General features: G+C 37.1%; 1 long non-coding RNA gene across 1 annotated transcript in view; it reads left to right on the top strand.

Moving 5' to 3' along the window:
• The first annotated feature begins 16,510 nt into the window (after nucleotides 1-16,510).
• LOC118599407 overlaps nucleotides 16,511-24,213 on the top strand; it is an 11,729-nt gene continuing 4,026 nt past the window's right edge. The window contains exon 1 of the long non-coding RNA XR_004948741.1: nucleotides 16,511-16,670. This is a non-coding gene — a long non-coding RNA (uncharacterized LOC118599407). The remainder of the gene's footprint in view (nucleotides 16,671-24,213) is intronic.

Here is a 24,213-nt window from a genome sequence, read left to right as displayed (position 1 = left end):
TAGAGAAACAGCAACAAAACTTTTAATCTCCATTTCATTTCAGACATAAAAAGTTATATTAATTATTTATAGATCATGATTATCAAGTAATTATTACACCAAAACATTTGCTAGACAACATAGACATTTGTTGAGTGGGCTTTAGGGATAGAAGAGGATGAAAAGATTTGATCTGCTTTTTTGGAGCTCCAGGATAGGGAGGATGTTTTGGGAAAGGCTCCAGTTTTTTTCTGCAGTGTTTGAGGACCTTTTAGCTACTGTTAATTTGGTTGATCCACACACTTGGAAGGCAAATTAGTAGTCAGTAACAGTATGTTATGAAGTTTTTTCTAATGATTATCAGAGCTTTCCCTTCTTTAGTGGTATTCTTGCTCCATGTCTGATGGTGGTTGGTAGAACAGGGTGGTTCTTTTGCCAACAACTAAAATTATCTAAGTAGCGTTAAGGCTCTTAATTATAAAGATCAGGAACTGAGAGGCCAACATGTCTGTGGTAGCACACGCTGAGCCTCCGTACGCACCTGCCTCGTCGTTCTAGGCTGCTTGATTTCCTCCTGTTGGCAGCGCAGGGATCTTAGAATCCGATTTTCAGGTTTTGTCTGACAGTGCAGTATCATGCTCCATCAGCAGACCTGAAAGGAGTCTTCCTGTTACCCAGCAGGCACTGCCCTGCTCTTGTCATCCACGGATTCTATTGAAATACTGTAATACCCCTAAAGCTCACTTCTTCACAGTGACATTGTCCATGTAGAAGTTAATGTAGCCCAAGACAGCTGCAGTGTGATCCTTCACGCCTAGGTTTAAAAAAAAAACACATATCAGTTTTTACTTTGCAAACAGTCCTGCAGCTACTGACAGGAATCTTCAGGTCCTGTTTGGAACATTTCTTCTCTGGGCCTATAACTAAGTAAGGATAAATAGTTGAAATGGGTTATCCTTTTTAAATTGTTGCTGTCTGACATTAGAACATACAATACCAAAATGTAAATAATAATCTTTATTGCAACAAGTAATTTTAACAATTCAATTAATATCATAATTTATTTATGATTCATAGCTAATGTTATGTCATTTTTAATGATCCAATTTAATCCGATTCACTGAGCTAATTGATCTAGAAATCTGTATTCAATATACATGCATGTATGGATGTGTATAAAATTACCTACTTTAAAGATATGAGTTTTATTAAACAAAATACACTTTTTCAAACATGTTTTATTTCCATTTATCAGAGCAATATGCTTTAAGGGTAACCAAACAGGGCAGTTGGAGGCCGACTCCATTCCCAGCCCAGATTTGAACAATACCAAAAAGGGGGCGGGACAAGTGGAGGTGGACTGAGCGGTGAGGGTGTAGCTTGGATCTATGATTGACAGTTAGGGTGGCTTTATTAAATGTATGCTATGTCTTCAATAGAGAAAGTGGTACCCACCAAGCAAGAACTTTCTGAGGAAGTTAAGAATTTTTCGCCTGGTCCAGTATCTTATTGTTTCGAACGGCTAGCTGAAGATGCCCGACAGAAGCTGAAGGTTTGCAGGTTTGTTTGTGTCTGAGAGTGTCAAAATGCAGCTAGCATCGTAGCTAATAAAGGCTAATTTATTAAACTAACAATCCAGAGTGAAATCTTCATTCCAAATCCATCACTGGGACGGAGTTTACTGGATTCAATGCCAACTGCACTAAACCACTGTTGTCTGACCCCAGACTCACACGGCTAGCATTACAGCTCAGGTGTGATGTGGGACCGGTCTAGCTACAGCCGATGGCTCATATTAGCTATAGGTTGGCTGCAGCCGCAGGCTCTGCCGCCAACCTTGCAAAACTCCAAACTCACATACGTTCATACTAATCCCCTCTTTGTTCGCTGCGGTTCAGCTGCGTCGCCCGGCAAAAATTTGAACCAAATGAAACGGATTCGCAGCACCGCAGAGGCCTGCCGTAGACGCAGGACGTGAACAGTGGAATTTCCTCTCGCACTTTTAAAGTTACTTAAAGACTGTGGTGCTTGCATCAGAGCTGTAACGCTAGCCGTGTGAGCCTGGGATAATTTCCAAGTCCTCCGGAAAGTTGTGCAAGCAAGAAGATTTTTGACGACTGAAGACAATACACCTACGAGCCATGCTAAAGCTAACACAACAACAACCAACCATTACAGAATCAACTGGAACACACTAGTTAAGCAATCAAAAATTCAACACTGATACCTCGTTTCAACCTGTAGGGGGCAACACAAAGATAGTTTTAGACTAATTTCAGGAATAAAACAAGTTTTTTTAATTTGTCAAAAAATTGGCAATGACCAACATATAGCACTTTTAAAGCCCCATTAATAGCAATCAACAGCCAAAAAAAGTTTATTTAGAGTTTGTTTACCCTTTAAATATAGAAGTTAATATCTGATTTCAAGATTAAATTTTGTCCTAACAGGTAAAATGTTGCTTACCAAAACAGTTCCATTTGGATTTTTTTTTCTCGTAATAAGTTCAAAACATTGCATTTTAGATTTTTCAGCTTGTTTTGGGACAGATAATTTTTAGAATGTAGGATTTCAAGCACTATTACTGAAAAAAAAATCACACCAGGTTTTGACTTATGTGGCTGCTTTCATAGCTTTATAAGCATAGCAGCCCTGCAGCCTTCCCTTTTTCTTCCTGTCCATGTGCCACCGCTCCAGGGAGAGTCCAGAGTCCTAGTTGTGTGCATTAAAATGTGGGAGAGATAGGAGGCAGATGAAACCTTTTACTTGTGGTCATCTTTTTCAGAGATCTTATTCACCCCCGCAGAGAAAACATGGAACATTTAACTTTATTTCTCAACCAGAAAAAAGAAAAGGCACATGAAAAACATTAAAAAGATTAGAGGTGTGAAACACAAGCAGAAATAAATTAGGTTAAAAAGGCAAGGTAGAAAAACAGAAGACAACAGGAAAGAAAAAACCAAAAAAAAAGGAGGTTGAAAGAGCAACAAAAAATAGAAGATCTGATTAAAAGACAAACAGAGGCGAAGAATGAGCCAGGGTGGGAGAGTGCGAAGAGACTAGAAAACATCAAGAACAAAGGGGGTGGGGGTGGAGGGGAGAGAGGAGGAGGCATATTACTCATGGCAGATTCTGTCATGGCATTAATGGGGTTTTGCCACTTCCTATCGTTGCAGTGCCTTTTGAACCGTGGCCTTTGCATACAGAAAGATCATTAACTCTCAGCTGTGCCTCCGCCAGCAGTCGACTTTCTGCAGGACAACTTGTCAGCAAAAGCCTGCCGCCTGCCTCCCCTGCTTACATTTTAATCGCACTCCATGCTTCATGAAACAACACATGTGCATTAGCAGCACACATCATCCTCCTTTGATGTGGTGGACAATAGGTTAACATTCACCAAGTGAAAAGTGTTGCTCCTTTGATGGAAAACGGCTGTTTTGAGACACCCTTCATATGTTTAATTCAATCCAAATCAATCTTGTAACATTAAAGACTGTCTTAGTAGTAGAAAAAACAATTAAAAATGTGTGATAGGGTTATATATACATTTATCAAGTGATTTTAACTTCTCTATCTTTAATCTTCTTGTCTTAACTGCTTGATGTGGTTTACAGCTAGAGCCCAGGCCCAGGTGAAGGTTGTGAGAAGCTGATATAAAGTAGGAACTTGAAGAACCATCATCAACCCTCATGTACTGGAAGACAGACAAATTTACGTCAGTGATAAATATGTAGACTTCATGTGATTAGCTGATGCCCTGATCTATCTATAAAAGGAGGATTTCTGACCACTCTCTGTTGTCTTTCTAGTCGCAGAGAAATGATTCGGGTTGTTTATACCCAAAAATGTGTTAGTGACTCATTTTGTTGTCTTTATCCATTCTAGTACCCAGTTCATACAGATGGCATACAGATGTGCATCAGGGGGTTTAGTTTTAATGTTGAATCAAATTACAGATGTGATCAGATGTGGAGTGTTTTCAGCGTCGGGCATGCGGTACTTTGGCAGCAGTGTTTTCCGGTGTTGAGGCACGATGTTTTGATGTTGTGGTCATACCGAGCTTGTGACGCACGTTCCTGAACAAATGTTTATCATATGGTGTTCACACAGGACAAGCAGCAAGAGGATTCGTTTTCTTTTGCTACTGTTTACTTGCACATGTCCGCCACCTACAGTTGGAAGAGGCTTGGTGTTAAATGTCAAAGCGGTCTAAACAGCCCTGTGGACGACATATCCAACCTTGACTCAGAACAGGCTTGTTTATGTCATGTCTATGTTTATTTTTTCTGCTAATACAACCAATTAGTTTGTTACAAGATCCTGTTGTTTGGGTTTTCAAGGTGGATTTTCTAACTAGCATTCAGAGCGCCTAGCCTTATTCAATGTGTGTTACGTGTGTCTTCCATCCATTGTAAATTAGGTATACAGTCAGTGCTCCCATGTAGCGATGAGGCTAAAAACCTTTAACCGTAGCTCCTCCCACACGCATCTGAAGCGTCATGTTTATGAACACACTCTTAGACAAGCATCCAGCAGCAAATATGAAGTGAATCAAAAGAGAGGCAGTGGACCCAAACTGTGTTTGGTGTTATGAGCTCAGACATGCTTTTATCCAAACACTGAAAATGTGGTTTCTTTCATTGTCTTTCACCCAGAGGAAATTAGAGCTTAAAATGTATAAGTGGAAAAATAATGTCCCAAATTTGGCTGCAGTGGACAATCTGGAGCTCCAGGAGATGTCCTGGTGGGGCCGTCTGACATTTGCTTTTTACATCTACTGGGAGACAAAGGAAAAGGTATCTTACTTTACTTTAAATGCCCAGAACACTTTACTTCTGAAGACTGAATTTTAAGTAGTCAAACTGCTCTATCCTGTCTCCTTAAATAACACACGTACTGATACTACAGAGTTTTCTGTGTAGCACTTAATGTGACCTCAAACAGACAACCCTTTTCCACAATGCCTAATTATAAGAAAACGAATGCACCTTTGTTGTGTGGACTGCTTGAAAATGATTAAAATAAAACAATGGAGTTGACAACTGTTGAGGGGAAAGAGTAGAAAACAGGTTGTTACAGCATTGAATTAAAGTGCGAAATTTCACAAACTTGGGTTTGTGATTGCAGTTGAAAGGAATACAGAAATGGCGAAATTTGACAATGACGATACGATTCATAGTTGATGTTTGTTCATTTTGAACGATCCAAATTGATCCAGGACATCTTTAGCCAAAACTTTAACCAGTGTGACTTAAAGAAATATAACTGGTACTGAACAGTGCAGGTGAAGTTTTCCAGATTCCTTGTATTTTTTTTTTTGCAAGAGTATAAATTAAATATGTTTACAAACTAACAAATAAATGAGACTTAAAAGCAAATCAATTCACATTTTTGTTTCGTAAAGTTCAACCCACTGTTGTTTTTACACATCAAAATAATACGACATTATTAGAACATCACACACTGTAGGTCACAAGTCTTTGTAAAATTCAAAGTGTTTCCACACATATTTTCCAACAATATGCTGTAATTGACTATGCTTGAAATAATTAATGAATTCAAACATTGATTTAATCAATTTATTTTATTTTGAAAGTATTTTATTAAGGTATAGGTCGATTTGAATAATTAGCTCCAGAGGCAAAGAAGAAATTGACTGACAAGTTAATTAGCCAATCAGGACAGAGAACACAATGCGCTGTTAAAAAAATTATATAATTGCACTGAAAAAAAATCAACATAAAAATGTGACATAAAGGGAGGAAACACTGTAATTCATTTATTCTTTATTTTCTGGATTTTATCCTTCAACACTGGATTTATAGCTGTTGGTTTTCATCAAGAAAAACACACACAAACTCAAAATCGAATTATTCCGAATCAGACTGGGGCCAAAAAAACAAAACTTATTTGGACAGTTATGTAAGTGAGGAGCAACTGAATGATGCAATAAACTAACAATGAAAACACGAGTAACAAAACATATTTGGAAATATATCTGAAAATATCTGGTCACTACATGATCTAGATGATAAAAAGCGATTTATTCTTATGCAACAGAAGTAACCGTGGTTACAAAATCAAGGGATCTCAATTATTCCAGGGTATGTCTTATTTCTTAAGAAGACAGAAACACCTCTCCTATTTTGTCAGCATTGCGTATTTTCCAGTCGACCTTTAGGGTCATGCATCAAAACACAAGGCAAGCATTTTAATTGGGGGCAAATCTGTGCCATGTCTAGTGGTAGATTTGACAGCATCAGTACTCCCAATGTTTCACTTGTGGCGTATCCTTTAAAATGTACAAATGAGATGCAGGCCATCTTCTGTGTGACCAGCTTTTGCTTCATTTTTCTCTCTTTGTCAATTCCGGGTGGATTGAATTATTTGCAAGTGCTTAACACAGTTATATTTCAGGCATGTTACTTTATTTTGCACCAATAAGAACAGTTTTTGCTCCAGTTGAAGTTGCTTTTAGCATCTAGACAAAATCACTTTAATTTCTATAAAGAGATGTTGCATATTTGATCATATTTGTTAGCATATAATCTTAAAACCAAACTTTGCTCATTCACGCAAATTTCTAATTAGCTGCTATGCCCTTTTTATGTCTAAGGGACCTAGAGGTGAATAACATAAAAGTCATGTTTTAATTTATGTTTTAATTAATGACAAAAACACCAAAGGATTGTCTCCATTTAAAAAAAAAATCATTTACTGGAGGTCCATACAGTGGTTTTAAAGGCCTACGCCATCAACTTGGGTCTAATGGGAGCCACACCCTATTCCAGCAACACACCTGCAAATGATCAACCAAGACAGAAACAAAGATCCAAAGAACACAGGTCCTGTCATGGCATTTGAGTTTGACACAAGTCCCACTCTGATAGAAATAAAATACACACAGCACAGAATAAAAAGAACAATCATACAGCAGCAACTCAATGCATTTAGACATGTAGACAAGACTACTGCAGTTCAAACTAAGCTTTAGAATGGGTAAGAAAGGTGATTGAAGAAACTTTTAACATGGCATGGTTATTGGTGCCAGACAGGCTGGTCTAAACTTTTCAGAAACTTCTGATCTACTTGGATTTTCACCCACAACCATCTCTAGGGTTTACAGAGAATGGGCAGAAAAAGAGAAAATATCCAGAGAGCGGCAGTTCTGTAGACAGAAATGCCTTGTTGATGCCAGAGATCAGAGGACAATGGCCATATATGTATGTATGATAAAAAAATAACAGTAAGTCAAATAACCACTTACACCCAAGAAGAACATCCTTGAACGCAAAACACGTCCAACCTTGAGCCAGATGGGCTACACCAGGAGAATAACACACCAGGTGCCACTCCTCTCAGCTAAGAATAGAAAACTGAGGCTACAATTCACACAGGCTCACTAAAACTGGACAATAGAAGATTTTAAAAACATCTGATCTCCATTTCTGCTGGAACATTCAAATAGAAGGGTCAGAATTTGGCATCAACAACATGAAAGCATGGATCTATCCTCTCTTGTCTCAACTGTTTAGGCTGCTGGTGGCGTAATGGTATGGGGGATATTTTCTTGGCCCCCTACTCACTGATCATGGTTACAACACCACAACCTACCTGAGTATTGCTTCTGACCATGTCCATCCCTTTATGATCACAGTGTACCATCTTCTGATGCTACTTCCAGCAGGATAAGGGTCCATGTCATAAAGCTGGAATCATCTCAGACTGGTTTCTTGAACATGACAATGAGTTCACTAGATTCCAATGACCTCCAGAGAGTCAGCAGATCTCAACCCATTAGAACTTCTGAGATGTGGTGGAATGGGAGATTAGAATTATGGATGTGCAGCTGACAAATCTGCAGCAACTGTGTGATGCTATCATGTCAGTATGGAGCAAACTCTCTGAGGAATGTTTCCAGTACCTTGTTGAAATTATACTACCAAGGATGAGGGCAGTTTTGATGACAATAGGAGTTCCGACCCGATACAAGCAAGTTGTACCTAATAAAGTGTTTAGTAATTATATATACATTTTTTCCATAACAGAATCAAATAAATCTTAAATTTTCCATATTCCATTCTACTCTCTAACATGGTTACACTCATGCCCCGGGAGACGCCCTAAGCATTACTTCACATCCGCTAAATAATTGCTTTGCCCCCGACTGCATCATTTATCATCACCAAGACCTCACCTACCTTCATCTCTCCCTTCTTTGACACGTCTTTCATTTTCACAACAGAGGCTTGTATATTAATAACAGACAGGGGACACAATAACCACAGCATGGGGTTCAAACTAGCATGCATGTACTGTATGCTGAGCCAGAGAAAAACTGAGTGTAATGAATACAACAGAATAATTAAGAACTAATTGCAGTTGTTGTCTTTAATGTACAAATAAATTATTCTCTTGTTTTCATGGGGACTTATTAAAACGATCTCACTTCATTAAACTGACCCATTTCCTCTTTTGTTTGTGGTTGTTGGGGTCTATAATTTTCATACATGTTTATTCAACTCCTCCAAACATTCATGCAACTATGCAGATGTGCAGATGTAACGACAAGTGACATTCACTGTGAATCCTTGGATTGGAGTCGGAAATATATATATATATAAATAAAATGGTAGGCAGTGTTATGTTGATACAGGAAGAAAAGTGAAAAATCCTTTCATATTATTTTGTGGCATGACATTCTGTCTTCTAAGATGTCACCAACACAAAACAAACTCAACCTAACTGGCTTTGAAGTTTGATAAGATGACAGCTACCGCTGTGTGTCAACCGTGAAAGTCAAGGGCAGCCAATCGAGCGGCAAAATTAATACAGCACTCAAAAAAACACAGCGTACACCAGCAGCACAGCTGTTACAGTGTTAACTGTTGTTCCAAAACAGACTTGCAGAAAGGGCATTGGTACAGATTAGCAACTTTGACTTAAAAAAAAACAAAAAAAAAAAAAAACAGAAGTTTATTGTATTTTATGTGTGGAATCTAGATGAAAAAAAGTGCAGGATTGTTAGAGCGATAGCTCCTGAATGCATTTCCTGGCAGAACCTATCATTTGGAGAAATGCATTCATTTTAAAATGAAAAGTAAAGCTTCCTCTGAAGCCTCAGCTTATTCCTAAACCCTTCATGATATATGGGGAAACATGCATCAGCTAAAAGGAGAAAGAATTGTGCATGTGTGTGCCATATTGCGTCCATATGTGGCAGAGACTGTACTGTACGCGTGGGAGTGTTTGTTTCTTGTCGAATTTGTCTATTTGTGAAAAAGGATTTTTAGAGCAAGTGTACGAGCAAGTAAGAACAAGATTAACTGGCAGAAAAATAGAAAAAAAGGAAAATTGTGTTATATTTTGTAGGGATGTAAAAGATAGAAATGTATAGAAAAATTGATCGACCAATTGCAGTATCTTTTGAAAAACCACAGATATGAACAAGATTATATTGGTGAAAAGGTAGAAAATCAATCAAGATGTAAATAATCAAATTCTGGCAAACTGCAGTTTTTCTTTCTGTTTTTTTTCCTTCCATCCTTGTCTTTTTATGTACAAAACAAACAAAAAGACGTCCAATCATAAATTTGCCTCTTCCAAGTCAATACCTGAATACATTTCTCTGTTAAATGCCATGCATTATTATTTATCACTTTAGATGACATATGAATACGAAATATCTCGATTTTAGCATATTTGATAAAAGAATCGGACTGTAAAAAGTTAGTTGAATCCTGTATGTATTGATTTGTGGACCATTTATCGAGATGCGTATCAACTTGTGTGAAAGGGAAAGACACACTCCCCTTTTGTCATTTGAAATGTTAAAACAACAAAATCAGTTGGATTGAGATAATGAAAGTTTAAATTTTTACTATCTACAACAGGGGTCCCCAAACTTTGTCTTGTGAGGACCACATGGGGGGGGCGGAGTCAGTTCTTAGGCGAACAGAAGAGGTTTAAAAATCGCAGGGTGTGCCTAAACGTTAACATCTTAGGTTTTCCAGAAAGCTAAACATAGCCAATTATGAATAACATTTTCTGGGATGGAAAAAAGTAAAAAAAATTAATAATAATCTGTTTATTGAAATAAACAACACTTGATGACTGCAGAAGGGCATGGCCAGACTGAGGAAAAAAGGGGGGAAAAAAAACATTATTGTTCAGGGATCCGGGCCAAATGTGGAGGAGGGCCGGATCTGGCCCGCGGGCCATAGTTTGGGGAGCCCTGATCTACAAAACCTTATTAAAAGAACTTTTTAAAAGTTTGACTTGTGAAAATATACGAAAAATTTAATCCTGTTCTAATTTGAAAAGCATTTGGTAGTTTATCTGAAAGGTAACCAAACAGGGAAATTGGAGGCTGACTCCACCCACAGCCAAAATGTAAAAATCCAGAGGGGGGACAGAACTGTTGTCATTACTGGAGCTTCAGATCATGACGTGAGACTTCTGAAATGATGTGGAATTTACATGGTTTGACCAATCACGAAATTCAACTGTAATACCTTGTTTCAACCTGTAGGGGGCAGCACACAGAGACATCTTTGGACGATATTTTCAAGAATTAAACAAGTTTATTTTAATTTGTCAAAAATTTGGCAATGATTAACAGATAGCACTTTAAAATCCCTATTTATAGAGGTCAACAGCTAAAAAAGTAGATTTAGGGTTTGGTTAACTTTTAAAGCTTAAACAAATGTTTCAATGTGGTCTTGTAACATATTTTCAATGTCTGCCTTATTTTTCATTTCCAGAATCTCAAACTTCTCAGCACTCTTCACTGACCCCCTTTACATGCTCACAGAAATTGGGTGACCAGAACTCAGAAATATGCAAATGTACCATGGCGGGGTCTATAACCTGCAGTTCAAGAGCCTCACATAACTTTTTTAGTTCTCCAATGTGGCTCTCAAGCTGAAGGAAGCTAAAATATTTTATAATAAAACAAGGATTAGTTCGTTGGCATTGTTTTAATCCTTTAACACCGGAGTTCCAGAGTTTATGTTCTTTGATTTACTGTAACTTTTCAACCATTTACACGATCAATGTAATTCCAGAATCTGCTGGAATTACATTGATCGTTGTAACAGGTGAAAAGTTACAGTATGTTAGCGATTTAGTGTTTGAGCGTCACAGATGACGCCTCAGGTCTTAAAGGGTTAATTTGAGTTAGATATACAACAATCTAATACTAAGTAAATTTTTCTCTACAGCTGCTGACATTACATGCCATCAAGAGATTGTAGCGTTTTCCCAGAATCCATAAATGTCAAATGCTAAGGAAATATTTTCTATAACTTTTGAGTTAAAATAGGTTTAAAGCACACATGCTCTTATGATGATTAACAACAATGTCCAAAGGGGTTGAATAAATTTTTACTTCTTTTGTATATTTTTTCTTTTAGATCAAAAAGCATGGAAGCCATGTTTTGCTCAGCCTATAACTCCAATAGTGAGGAAAGGATGACAGCCTTCCACAGTGAAGGTGTGGCAAATAGAAAATGCCAGGTTTGACTTGTTCTAAATTTTTCCTCGGGATACATTTCCTGCAACTGGATGATCTTATGTTGCACAGCTTGTCTTTTCAAAGAAACTCACATGCCAAAAAGAAAAAAAAGAAAACTGTTATTTAAAAAACAAGGCATTTTTTTTACAATATTTTATTCATTTAAATCAAATAGTAACAAAAAAATACAAATACAAAGTGGTGTGTGTATGTTTTTAAAGGGTGTAGGGTTTTGGTTGGTGAGAACGTGCCCCAGATGGCTCTTTTGGTAGATAAAATTGCAGCTATGGACATGCGATCATTAGAAAATCCTACATGATATTTAAACGTATGTTTTAATTTTAGAGAACTATCTAGTCAATCAAGTAAGTTTCGAACCCCCCGATATTTTAATAAATTTCTAGTTAGGGCTGGATTTTGATTATAATAAAAATGATTCAGTTCGATTTACAAGAGTCTGGATTCATTCGATTACAATTTTTTCTATTCTTACAATCTTTAATATGTTCATATTATTTTTTGTTAATTAACTTATTTATTACTAAAATGTATTGGTGAAATAATGAGAATGTTAATATCATAGAGTGTTACATGGTTTCTCAAAAGTAGAAGTTCTAACAAAAATGCTCAGATCATTAACATTGTAAACATTGTTCTGCTTCTCCTGGAGGACGTTCCAGTTTGGCCACTAGGTGGCGATCGCGCTATTGCATTACAACTTATTCCAGAAGAAGAAGACAGTATGAGGAAAATACGATGTTTTAGACCACAAATTGTTACTTCAAAAAATAATTGCTCAAAAGAATTTTGAAAATTCATAAAGATATTCATTTAGTCAGCAATGCATGTTTAGGTCAGCCAGCGTTAGCATTAGCCATCCAATCGGAAATTTCATTAAGCGTTAGCATCAAGCTAGCAGACTAGCTTTAAATGCTATATCAATTTATATTTTTTATGAATCGATTATTGATCTGTTAAGCTTAAATCAATTCAAATAATCGATTTTATCAACCAGCCCTTTTTCCAATGTCAAAAGAAAACCAAACATTGCTAAATATTACTGCAGGTAAAATGTGGGATAAATGTTATTAGAAATTTTTTCAAAAAGAAGTCTCAAAATATCACTGGATAACTATTTGGCAAAGAACAGATTATTCTATCTATGTGTTACTTGTGAATTATTGTATACCTCAGGAAATGAAATATTGATTGGATATTTGGTGTGCATGTCAACAGACTCTAGACTCTGAGGTCTGATTGAGAAGGTTTCTGAAGTGCTGTTTTTTTTTAGGGTGTCCACAGTGAGCTCATGTTCATTAATCAAACAATGTCCACTCTGAATTGTAAATGCTTCATTGTTTAGTTGGCTCACTAATTGCCTGCAAAACCCTCAAAGTTCTTTGTAACACATTGGAAACATCTTTTCCTTTTAAGCCTTAAGACCCATGGAGGTAAAATTCAATTTCTAATAAACAGCATCACTTAACTCTGATAGGTCGCATAGCCTCCTGAACATTACATAATAATCAGACTACCTTTAATTTGAAAAACACAAAAGTAAAATACAACTCCCTTTTGAAATTATATAATAAAGTACAAGTCATGGTACCCTTTTCAACAACATATTATTAAAACTTAATTTAACTATTTGTTTCTGTTTCTGTTTCTCTGCAAGGTGTGATTAATTATTTTTGATTAATCACGTGCGCTAATGCTTTAACTTTCACAGTCTTAGTTTTAACAGTAAAAAATAAGGGGTGTAAATGCAAAAGTAATACTTTTTGTGCGGTGACACAATTATCTTTGGTTCTGCAGATGATATGACTGTGATTACGCATTTGGGAAACGCCGGGCTCAGTGACGGACGGCCTCGTCTGTCTGCTGAGGGGTCTCACCAGTGAGTCAGAGCCCCCGTTCTCCAGCTCCTCTCCTCTGCAGCTTCGTCTTTGCAGCAACCCAACAGATGTTTGCTGTTAATTAACAAGCTGACATGACATATGTGGAGTTTGAGCTTTTGATGCTGCAGAAATATACAGTTTCCCCGAAAGCAAAAGCGAAAGGCTCCGAGTGCTGGACCGCAGAGGTTAGGGTTGAAACCGTGCAGCTTTGGCTTTTTCATGTTCAGAAAAAGTAGGGATAAAAACAGTGCAGCCAATTAGTGGTGGTCCTGTGCCCCATCTGTATCGGAACAGTATCAGGAAGTGTGGTTGAAGGTTGTCAAGAGGGTAAAAAAATAAAAATAAAAGTGAAAAATAAGGGGATTTGACACAAACTTAAAGAGCCACTCCAGTGAGAAAAATATTTAAACAGATTACTATCTTGACCTTAAATAAATTACTGTCTTGAATTATCTTGCTGGAATGCTTGCTTGTTCTCTGTTTTGATTGGCTGCAGGAAAGTTTGAAGGGGGTGCAGGGGGCCAATCCAATGTCCAAAGTTAAAGAATAAAAGTAATTTTCCCAACAACAGCTTCTGTAGGTTGGTTTTATTTTGTGGTTTCTGTTGAGTCCTTGCAGAGATCTGCAGTGTATTGTTTCAGTGACGCAATGCGGCATGACTTAATGCAGTGTTTAAATTATTTGATGAGGAGTGAGACAGAGTAAAGCAGATGAAGGTTCGTTTCAGAGGAATGTTGGCAATTTGACGTCACTTTTGTTTTGCAGCTGTGTACAAGAGAAGATGTCTTGCTGCTTGCAGAGGGAAAAGCGTCTTTGAACAGTATTAAAAAATGGAGAAAAATATATCTAAACTTTTCATGTCTCTTTGTTTTTTTACAAACCAACACAGTTCTGCTGTTTTTCCCTTTTTTCACAACTGGTCTTCAAAATATTAAAGGGAGACTTTGAACTATCACATCGTTAGTACTTTAAAAATCACGTCCCTGGATGGCTGAACTGGTAATTAAATTAGTTGTAAAATGATCAATATTATGGAAAATACAAACATCACTAAGCTGTCAGAGGAGTTTACTGTAATGCTGTAAATCTCCTTACAATATCCTGAAAAACAAACAAAAAAAAATCTGTCAGTAAATTCAGACTTTTTTATAAACTGGTGCAGAAGAGCCTGAGGTAGACCTGGGGACATACAAACTAAACAAACAAATCAATGGACCAACAGAGAATAAAATTGGGCCAGTTTATTTTTTCAAAGAAACACATTTATAAAATGTTATTAGAAAAATTAATTGATTCAGACAATAATAATTATTTGTCAATTTTAATAAAACTTTTTAATAGGATGAATCAGTAATGGTATAAGTGTTTTTAGACAAAACTGCCTTTTAGCAGATACAGTAAGTACGGTGGTCCAGAAGTCCAAATCACATCAGCAAATCTCTCAACACAAAAACCTTTTAAAGAGAATGGCAATTAAAAAGCAAAGAAACTTTAAATTAAAATAATAATAATAATAATAAAAAAGAAACAAAATAAACATTTTTAAAAACACAAGATAACAACATGAAATACAAATAAATAAATAAATAATTAAAAGAAGAAACCGCAGAAGTAAGGCACTCTGGGACATAATTGATTGGATGATGACGTTTGAGTTTTTAAAATGCGTCCTTAGTGTCTCCACACTTATAAAAGTTGTGTTTTTAGAAATCAAAACAAAATATTAAATAAAATATAAAGGAACTGGAAAATGTTAGTTACTATGGGACATCACTGACTGTTACACAGATTTTTAGCACCTTCATTTTGTATTCTGGAAATCACTTTTGTTTTCCGAAACCTTCATTTTTTTCCTTTATTTAATTTAATCATCTTTTTTTTGTTTGTTTGTTTTGGTTTCTGACATTTTTTTCTATTTCAGAAAACTTTTCTCTTGCTTTTTTTCTTGCCATTATAATCTTTAATATGTTTTTGTGTTGAATGATTTGTTGGTGTGATTTGTTACAATTAAAAAAAGTTTTTTTCAAATTAATTTTTTTAATTTGAGCAATTCATTAACTGAGGAATTTTACTTTGATAAAAACTCATAATTTTAAATGTAACAAATTACTAAACTTTTATTGATTGATCAGTGTTTCACTTTTTTCATTGAACATTTTTGTCGGTACTGAAAAGGAAACGTCAACTAAAGCAGTGATACAGTTTCCTCCATCTTGATGGTGACGTGTCTGTCAGATTTCCTCATGGAAACACGTCTGAAAGAATCCTGAAAAAACAGACTGCATTCATGAGGATGTTTTCTTTTTTTCTTTCATTTTATCCTCGTGTTGTGCAGCTTTCATTTAACAGTATTGTGTGACATATTTTGTCTGCTTTATGAAAAGATGGAGGAAGTTGGACAATTAAAATGTGATGGATTTGAGATTTTCTTCACAAGTCATGAATGAGTGAAGAACTGTTACTTGTTCACCTCTCAGTTGTTTGACAAGCAAACAACCAAATCATTATATGGAAACTTAGAACAGCATGTCGGCAAAATAACATGAAACAATTGAATATTTAAAGAACAACTTCAATTCAGAGACATAAAAAGGGCAATCTAAAGATGCAACGAGCTTTAAAACAACAACACACTGGAGGATAAAACATAACATTGTTTAGATTCATGTCCTGGTGTTGGACAGGATTGGGTCTTGTTCCAGTTTTGTTCTCATCCAAACTGGCTTCCGCATTGGAAGAGACGGAAGAATGTCTTGAGTCAAATGGGTCCATATTAATGTAATGCATTTTGTTGACAAATTCCTGACTGATTTGAATGTGTTTTACAATTGTGGATCTTTGCCTTTCACACAGTTTGATACACATCTCATTATTGTTCACAAATCGATGCAGAAAAGATTACGCTAACTTTATGGCAATAAAACACAGGCTCATTTTTTACCTGAATAGATACAATTACCCATTTGGCATTTAAAACTAAACATGAAAATGCCATTTAAGAGAAAGTTTGTTTTTCTTCCTGGCACAGTGTATTTTAAACAACAAAAACCAGATGTCTTTGTCATAACAGCTTCAAACATTCACTGTCATGGTAACGCAGGGGCAGACGTAGCAGACCCAGAAGCTGTAACCCGGAACGCAGAATGAGGGATGAATAACTCTTTATTGCCCTGTAAATATCTGGTGACTCGAAGGGGAGCAGAGTTTCTGTGGCAGCTGGATAGAGTGGACCGGAGCCTGAACTCGTCTTGGGAAGATGAGGTCGAGTGAAGGATCAGGTGTGTAGTGAGGATATGGGGAAACAGAACCCAGAGGTGACTAGCGTGGTGTGGGGGTGTGGCGTGACTGGAGGCAGGGTTCCTGTGTGAATCAGGACTGCAGTGGTGGAGAGTTGGACCCAGGCCGGCTCGTACGATGATAGTGATGGTGATAATCCTGGTGATGGAAGTAAGTAGGGAGTAGCAGGGCAGAGAGACAGGATGAAGTATGAACTAGAAACAACAGGGTAAGAGGCCTAAGTACTGCACTGGAGAAGGTAACTGACACTGAATACTGGAGAGGGCACATCCTAAATAGTGGCCCAAAGAGGTGGGTTGATTGCGGTCAGCTGTGTCCAATCAGGATGTGACCACAGGAACCCGGGAGCACATTCACACCAGACATGATAGGTACGGCCGGGGCGTTGAGTTTCAATGTTAAGTTAGTAGAGACGTGATCTGAGGTATTGCTGCGCGATTTCAGCATTGGTCATGGTGCGTCAACCAATAAGGGACTCCGTTTTGGGACTTAATCTAAGAGTATTAAAAAAGATTCAATATGGGAAGGATTTTTGTCCTGAACTTCCATCCATTTCTTAACCCGTTTGAGCTCAGGAGTTAACGGAGACTGTCCCGATCACTATTGGGTAAAGACGGGATACACCCTGTACAGGCCACAGCCAGTCAAAGAACCCATTGAGCTGGATCAGTCAAGCCTGCTATACTAGCTAGCCGCCAGGTGGACAGCGTAACAATCCCAGGCGTGGCAGTGAATTAAGTCCAGAAAAACTTTGGGTGATCACCTTTAGCCAATTGTAATTGACCTACCGTGGTAGAAGCAAGCTTATGAATGTTTGGACCGTATTTACATTAAAAGGCAACAAGCTCAACAGGAAGAGAAACTGACAAAGTTTTTCAGAAACCGATTATTTACTTCTTGATGGATTTTATACCTTTTTACCAAAATAATCTGGTTCAGTTGGGAGCAGTAGAATCTGCCATAAAGAAAAAACTTGGCCAATGTAAAAGTTGGAGAAGCAGTGATGAAGGTGTCAACTACTCTCTGCATCACTGATACACCCACTTCACCTTAGTGGAAAGAAGAGCAGTAACATCTGCAAAAGGACCATAATAATCAACACCTCTGATTACCACACAGAAGTCTCTAACCCTTGAAGAAACACTGACCCATGCAAAACGCTCAGGAAACCCCAACAGCTTGTATGAAAAGAAGCTGATCAGTCATCTCTGGAGAATACACACTCCGTATTTTAAGTTGTATCCAGGAGATCTCATTTATATGGACTCACAAAAACTACACAAGGAAGGAGCCCCCCTGAGACCAATTTTAAACATAGTCACCAACAAACGCCTCATGACCCTCTTATCTCTGCGGGTGTTATGAAAACGCTCAACTGCGTTGCCTACCAACAAAGAAGAACGACAAGGGTGCTTTGAGGCTATTATTATGCATGAAGTGCTTTGAAAAGGCAAAAATATATAACTTTGAATGTAAACACTAAGACAGCAACACCAAGCTCATGGAACCATTTTCAAAGACAATTAAAAGTTGGGATGAGTAGATTGACTAAACTTTCATTTGAAAGTATATTTTTCTCTAGGTTTAACACAGAAAACAGTTGAAACTACAGTGACATATGGTTAATCTCATTTAATCGTGATATTTAAAATGTATTGACTTGTACATCTAAACACTATTAAAAAAGGCTTATTTAGCATGTTATTAGTCCATGGTACAAGTTGACCCTTATCAGTGCTGCAGGGTGCTGCACGCATGGGGTGTGCCGGTGATCCCGGTAAGATGCCAACACAAACTATACTAATTTTCTTGTCACTTGAACAGCTCCAACAGGGCTCTTGCATAGTGAAAAATCCATATGATCTGTTTGTGTCTGTAGTGTTTCACCCTTACTTGCCCCTATGTGTAGTTTGTCCATAGAAAACAAGGTGCATGAACACCAAGCGGTCTGCAATCTTGATGTTTTGTGTGCCTTTGGGACCTGGTGGCAGACAAGATGGCGGCTGAAGATCATTAGTAGGAAGGAAGTCCAGGACCCGAACATCAACACCCACCCCACCCCCGCGTGTGGCACATTTCAGTTGAAAAATATTTGTTTTTGGTTGAAAAAGACTACTATAACGGGCAACCTTGACATGTATATGTTTGTTGCATTTTGAACCTTTAACACCTGAAGTGTCTCTGTCTAAACCTTCAATGTTCTTTGACATACTGCAACTCCTTACAAAATTTAACATGAATTAGCTGATCTCCAGAGAAAAGTGACTTTTCACCAATGTGCAACACATTACTAATATAAAGTGTTATATTGCTGCTCAAAGCCACTTTTTTCCGCGATAGAATAAGTTAATTCACATTGATCACGTTGAATGCAGTCAAACGTGAACACTGGTCTGGAGCTAAAGCTCCAATGGAAAAGTCTTCACAGTTTTACAAATTTGAATAATTTTGTTGATATCCTGTAACCCTTCCGCTCTCCTTAGTTTGTTTACATTAAAAGTGGGGTCATCTGGACCCCCCAAGACAGTGCGCTGAACTTTTTTTAATCATTGATTTTTGAGTTTCACTAATGTCCATGACAGACATAAAATCCTGTCCACCTTTGTCATGGAAGAAATCACATATCAATATGTGGTTGGAGTCAACTGGACCCCAAAGAGAGCGGAAGGGTTAATAAAGCGCTTGCCCTCTATTAACACGTTTTAAGACAATACTGAACACCAAAAAAAGGGCTACAACTCTGAAATCTTGTGGAATATCCATTTCCGACTAATGATTTTCAGCCACCATCTTGTCTGCCACCAGGTGCTCTTGCATTTTTCTCCCGTATCCCCTTGAGACGAAGGTCACTTCTCAAGCATCAATGGTTTTGATTACTTGTTTTTGATTACATTTCTTGAGAAATATTTGCTCCACTTGTATATTTGAAAGGCTTTAAAACAAATCCAGTGACGTTACAAATCGTGACAGTTCTTCTTTAACCCTCTCATGCATTAATTTTAATAAATCCAGTTAGGATTTTTTACTAAGTGTTTTTATTCTTCCTTAGGTATTCAGAATAAAGTGTTTTTTTTTTTTTTTTTTTTTTTTTTAGAAAAATAAGTTATATCTTTAAATTCTATGAAGATATATATTATCTGTTTACCAAATATTAGTGTAATTGTAATGATTAAAATATGGTATTATGTTGTAAAGGTGGTTCCTCTATCTCTATTGGTGGATTTATCTAAAACTGGTTAAGGACAATGTCTCAGATTTGAGAATAGTGTAACAAAAGTAACTAAACTCAGCATCCATCATCATCATAAGATTTAGCTTCCCATCAAATCTATGAAGTGTTATTTCTGAACTTAGCATCTTCTTTTTGCTTTGTATTTTATGGTATTTGTTGTATATTTGCTATCAAAGCATTCTGTACACTGTAGCAACCTTCCACGCATGAAAGGGTTAATTTGATTTGAATGTTTTGTCATTCACTATGGACACTGACCAAACAAAACATGATGTTAAATTAGAGAGCATGACATTTGCTATTAATCGTCTGTTGATCCACATGGGTAAAGCTGCATCTGCGTCTCTCTTCTAAATACCAAACTTCAACGTTTTTCAGTCAGAAGCTCACCAGTAGATTGCTGTTACTTTTGACGATAATTAAGAAACCATGAAAAAGTTAACCCTCAAAAGAAAAAAAAAAACAAAGAAGCAGAATCCCTCAGAGCTGAAAACCTCTGCCCACACACTGCAAGCATGTGTTGACAAGCAAAGACACAAAGGCCACATGAAAAAAGTCATTGTTTCTATGATTATTTCAATTTGTGTGGCCGTCACAGATACAGTTTTGTTGTCCACGATGACTTTAATGACCTGAGAATTCAGATTAATTGGAAGTGTCGGATATACAACTGTAGTCTGTGAACTCTTGAGCATGGCTCGTGTAATTGCTTTATTTTGTACACATTTACTCATTTTATACTAGACTGACTTGGCCATTTGAGACTACAGGCCACCACTCATCCATTGTTTCATGTTCACATTGGCTCCAGAAGCAGACTGATGCTCCAGGCAGCACACATGCTTGGCATCTCCACAAAGCTCATTTTTGAATTCCTGGTTCCATTGTGTCCTTTTGCTCTCAGGTTGAGTGCAGCTTTAGAGAACGTTTTAAGCTAAACCTTAGTCGAAGACAGCAAGAATGCACTATAATTGCATGTCATTCTCTTTTATGTCTCTCTATAGCCTCAGTTCACAAGGCACACAACAGACAAAAAGAAGACAGATTTAAGGAGATTGATTAAACCAGCAAGGAAAACCCTTCAGTTGACTTCCGGACCAAAACACGTCTTTAAAGATCCACTCCATTGAAAATGGTGTTTTTAGCATGTTCTTGTGACATTTTTCTGACAATGAAGGACATAGAGAAGATTAAGAATTAAGTATTTTTTTATTCAAATTGTTGTGCAAAAATGCATCCACGCGTAGAAAACTAGATCCCTGTATGTCTTTGTTTTGCTCACCAATTCTGATGCACTGATGATGTTGGGGGTGTGAGGGGCTGTAAGCTAGCAGGAGAGCATGTAAACAGAAAAAGCTTTCAGCAACAAGGTTTAGGGATTGCTCCATACCTCCACGCCAACCGTTCCGCCCACAATTTTGAATTTCTTATAAACTACTGCCGCTCTGCATAAACTACACCCTGGTAAAAGACAAAGGTTTTTGGATTAAAAACTGTGATCAGAAAAGTGAATATTTGAGACTCATGTGTTCTTCTAATCAAACTTTTAAACATTAAGCAGCATTTAGAGATTATCATCCTCGATTAGCCAAGGAGGAACATCAACTGATAGACATGTGTGTCACAGTGGTTGTAATTAAAGCTGCATAGCAGTTAATATTTAATGGGAACAACAGCTGATTAAGCCAATTTTATTAGGCTCCCAGTTAGAGGTCACCACAGTTCTCTGTAGGTGCTTTCTCACAAACTGGCAGGTGACCAAGAGATGAGGCTTTTGTATGAGACATAGAATGCTCTTGAATGTCTGGGTGTACACACCTTTTCGTCTAGATCTCTAAGATAAAAAGACAGATGGACTGAGTGGACAGGTATCAATTCACCTGAGAGGACAAGAGCTGGAGGACGCAATGTGAGTTTAGGAACGATGTGTGGACCACTTTTGTAGCCGGTATACATTTTCGCCATTTTTTTGAGCTGACAGGCTAGCGGGGTGATGGTAGTTAAATACTGAAGGGGTTAGTGAGTTCTAGGTGTGTCAGAGTGCTCTGCCATCATCCTGAATACATATAAAGACAAAATGGATATAACAGCAGCAGTGAATGAGACAAAGGAACAGGTGACAGTCAAACCATGATAAAAAAAAGTGGCACTTGAGAATGGTCTGGCTAGAGTGAACAACAGTTTGTTTTCCTTGATAATCGTGAGCAAATTTTCAATCTGAATACACCTAAGAGGAATGTGGTTTAGAACCAAGAACCGCTCTCTGACCCATCTTTTGAGGTCATGTCTAGTCGAACTGAATAGACTCTGTGCTCGGAGAGGAACGATTGGAACAAAAAGCGTTGAGGCACAACAGCTCATTGAAATGTGGTCAGATGAATGAAGGCTGACAAAAAAATGATCAGCGTATCTCATAGCCGTAGTCTTCTGAGTAACCACATTGCAGCATGCCTCCGCCACACCAAAACAGCAAGTAAAAAGTGATGTACCTGACCTTGATACAGACGTTCAAAACTGGTCAGTGAAAATCAAAGTCTGAGTGAGTGAACTTGCAAAAGGACTTCCAATATTCTGTCTCTCATTGCTTTGCCCCGCCCTCATAATTCCTGGCCAATGACTGAAGTGATCTTCAGTCACATGGTTTTGTTTACAGGCTTTAGTTCTAAACAGAAAAATCTGGTTGAAAACTAGACTGAATACAGACCAAAAGCAAGGTTCAGGATTCAATCCGGTCTGAATTAAGTAGACTCGGTCCACAATGGACTTTTCCAGTCTGGATACACCATAATAAAAATGTGGAGAGCTGATGTTTTATATTCTTCATTCTTATGAAGAACGATGTAACATAGAAAAATACTTGGAAATGTTTGTAATGAAGGCTTTTAATTATAAGGACAAATCCCCTACATACGTGTGATGTATTTACCATAAAGCCACCAAATGCGTTTTTGAATTGTTTAACTGAAGGAGCTTTGCTACGTTTTTAAGTGTGATTCATGGTATCTTCTTTCCAAAAGGTGATAAGAATAAATTGAGGGAAGTCTCATTACAGGCTGCTTTATCATATCAAGCTTCCATGCCTGCGAGATAGCAGCTCATTTACCTTTTTTTTCCCACACAAAGCATGTTTAGGTGTGTGCACTAGAGGGTCCCAAATGTGTAATTCTTTTGAATTAATAACACAGAGGGAACCATTCAAAAGCTTGCTCTTGGTAGAGGTTTTAGAAGGAACTTCCACCCAAATAGACATAGTATGTCTTTATTTAATGCAAGTAGAACAAGTTATATCTCTCCTAGTGTCATTATTCGTTTTTATGATTTTTTTCACAAGGCATTTGATCTCTCAACTTTCAGATGAAGACCTTATTAAATTCTGTGAGATGACAGATACTGAAAAATATAGAAATATATAAATAAACTAGAAACATAGAAGAGTAGTGAAAAAAGAGCACTTCTGCTTACAACACTATTGGTCTACAAGAGGATTTGTACTCGTGTTCTGACAAAAGACAGACACTACTCATGGTTATGAGTAAAGAACATGGCTCATAATAAACTCCACTCTCATTGAAATCCAAGTTCAAATACTTTGTTTTTTAAAAGCAAAAATGAAGGGAAAATTAGATTTGAGGTTTGTCTGGAAGGTTTTGTCAAACAAAATTCACTAATGGCCTGTCTGTCAGACATAAATGCGTCTCAGAGTAATGACCCAAGGCTGAGTTCAATCAGCGGGAAAAATGAAGGAAGAAAAAATAAATATCTAGTGGACCATTATGTGGATTTTATTTCAACTGTGAGAGATAGACAGAGCAGAGTGGTAAAGGCCATGAAAGAAAACCCATGAAGAAAGGTTGTGTGGTTTTTATGCACTCATAAGGAAACTGGAAAAGTAACATATGCAACGAAAAATAAAGGCAAATCCAAGCTGTATTTAAAAGGTTTATATGGCTTTCATTGATTCAATGTTTAGGAAATATGAGAAAAACTCCAATTAAAAAAAGATAATTTGATCCATATAATGTGTCATCAATTATGGAGGATAATTTATGACAAAAATGTATAAAAAATGAATGCAAAACCAACTCTGTTGATAATTTATTTTGAAAACTTCTTAAAATTACAGTAATATTGTTTAAAGTCATGCAGACCTTGTCTTAATTTCTCCTGTGTAGGATCTGACTTAAGTTTACTTGCCTTAGTTTGATATTAATCATAGATTTATTGTGTTAACTTGTGTAAATTGAGTTTTATTTTTTTCCTTACTGACATTTTTGAAAATGGAATCTATTTTG

Source organism: Oryzias melastigma, linkage group LG11, assembly GCF_002922805.2.
Source record: "Oryzias melastigma strain HK-1 linkage group LG11, ASM292280v2, whole genome shotgun sequence".
NCBI lineage: Eukaryota > Metazoa > Chordata > Actinopteri > Beloniformes > Adrianichthyidae > Oryzias > Oryzias melastigma.
This window is presented reverse-complemented; position numbering and strand designations above follow the sequence as displayed.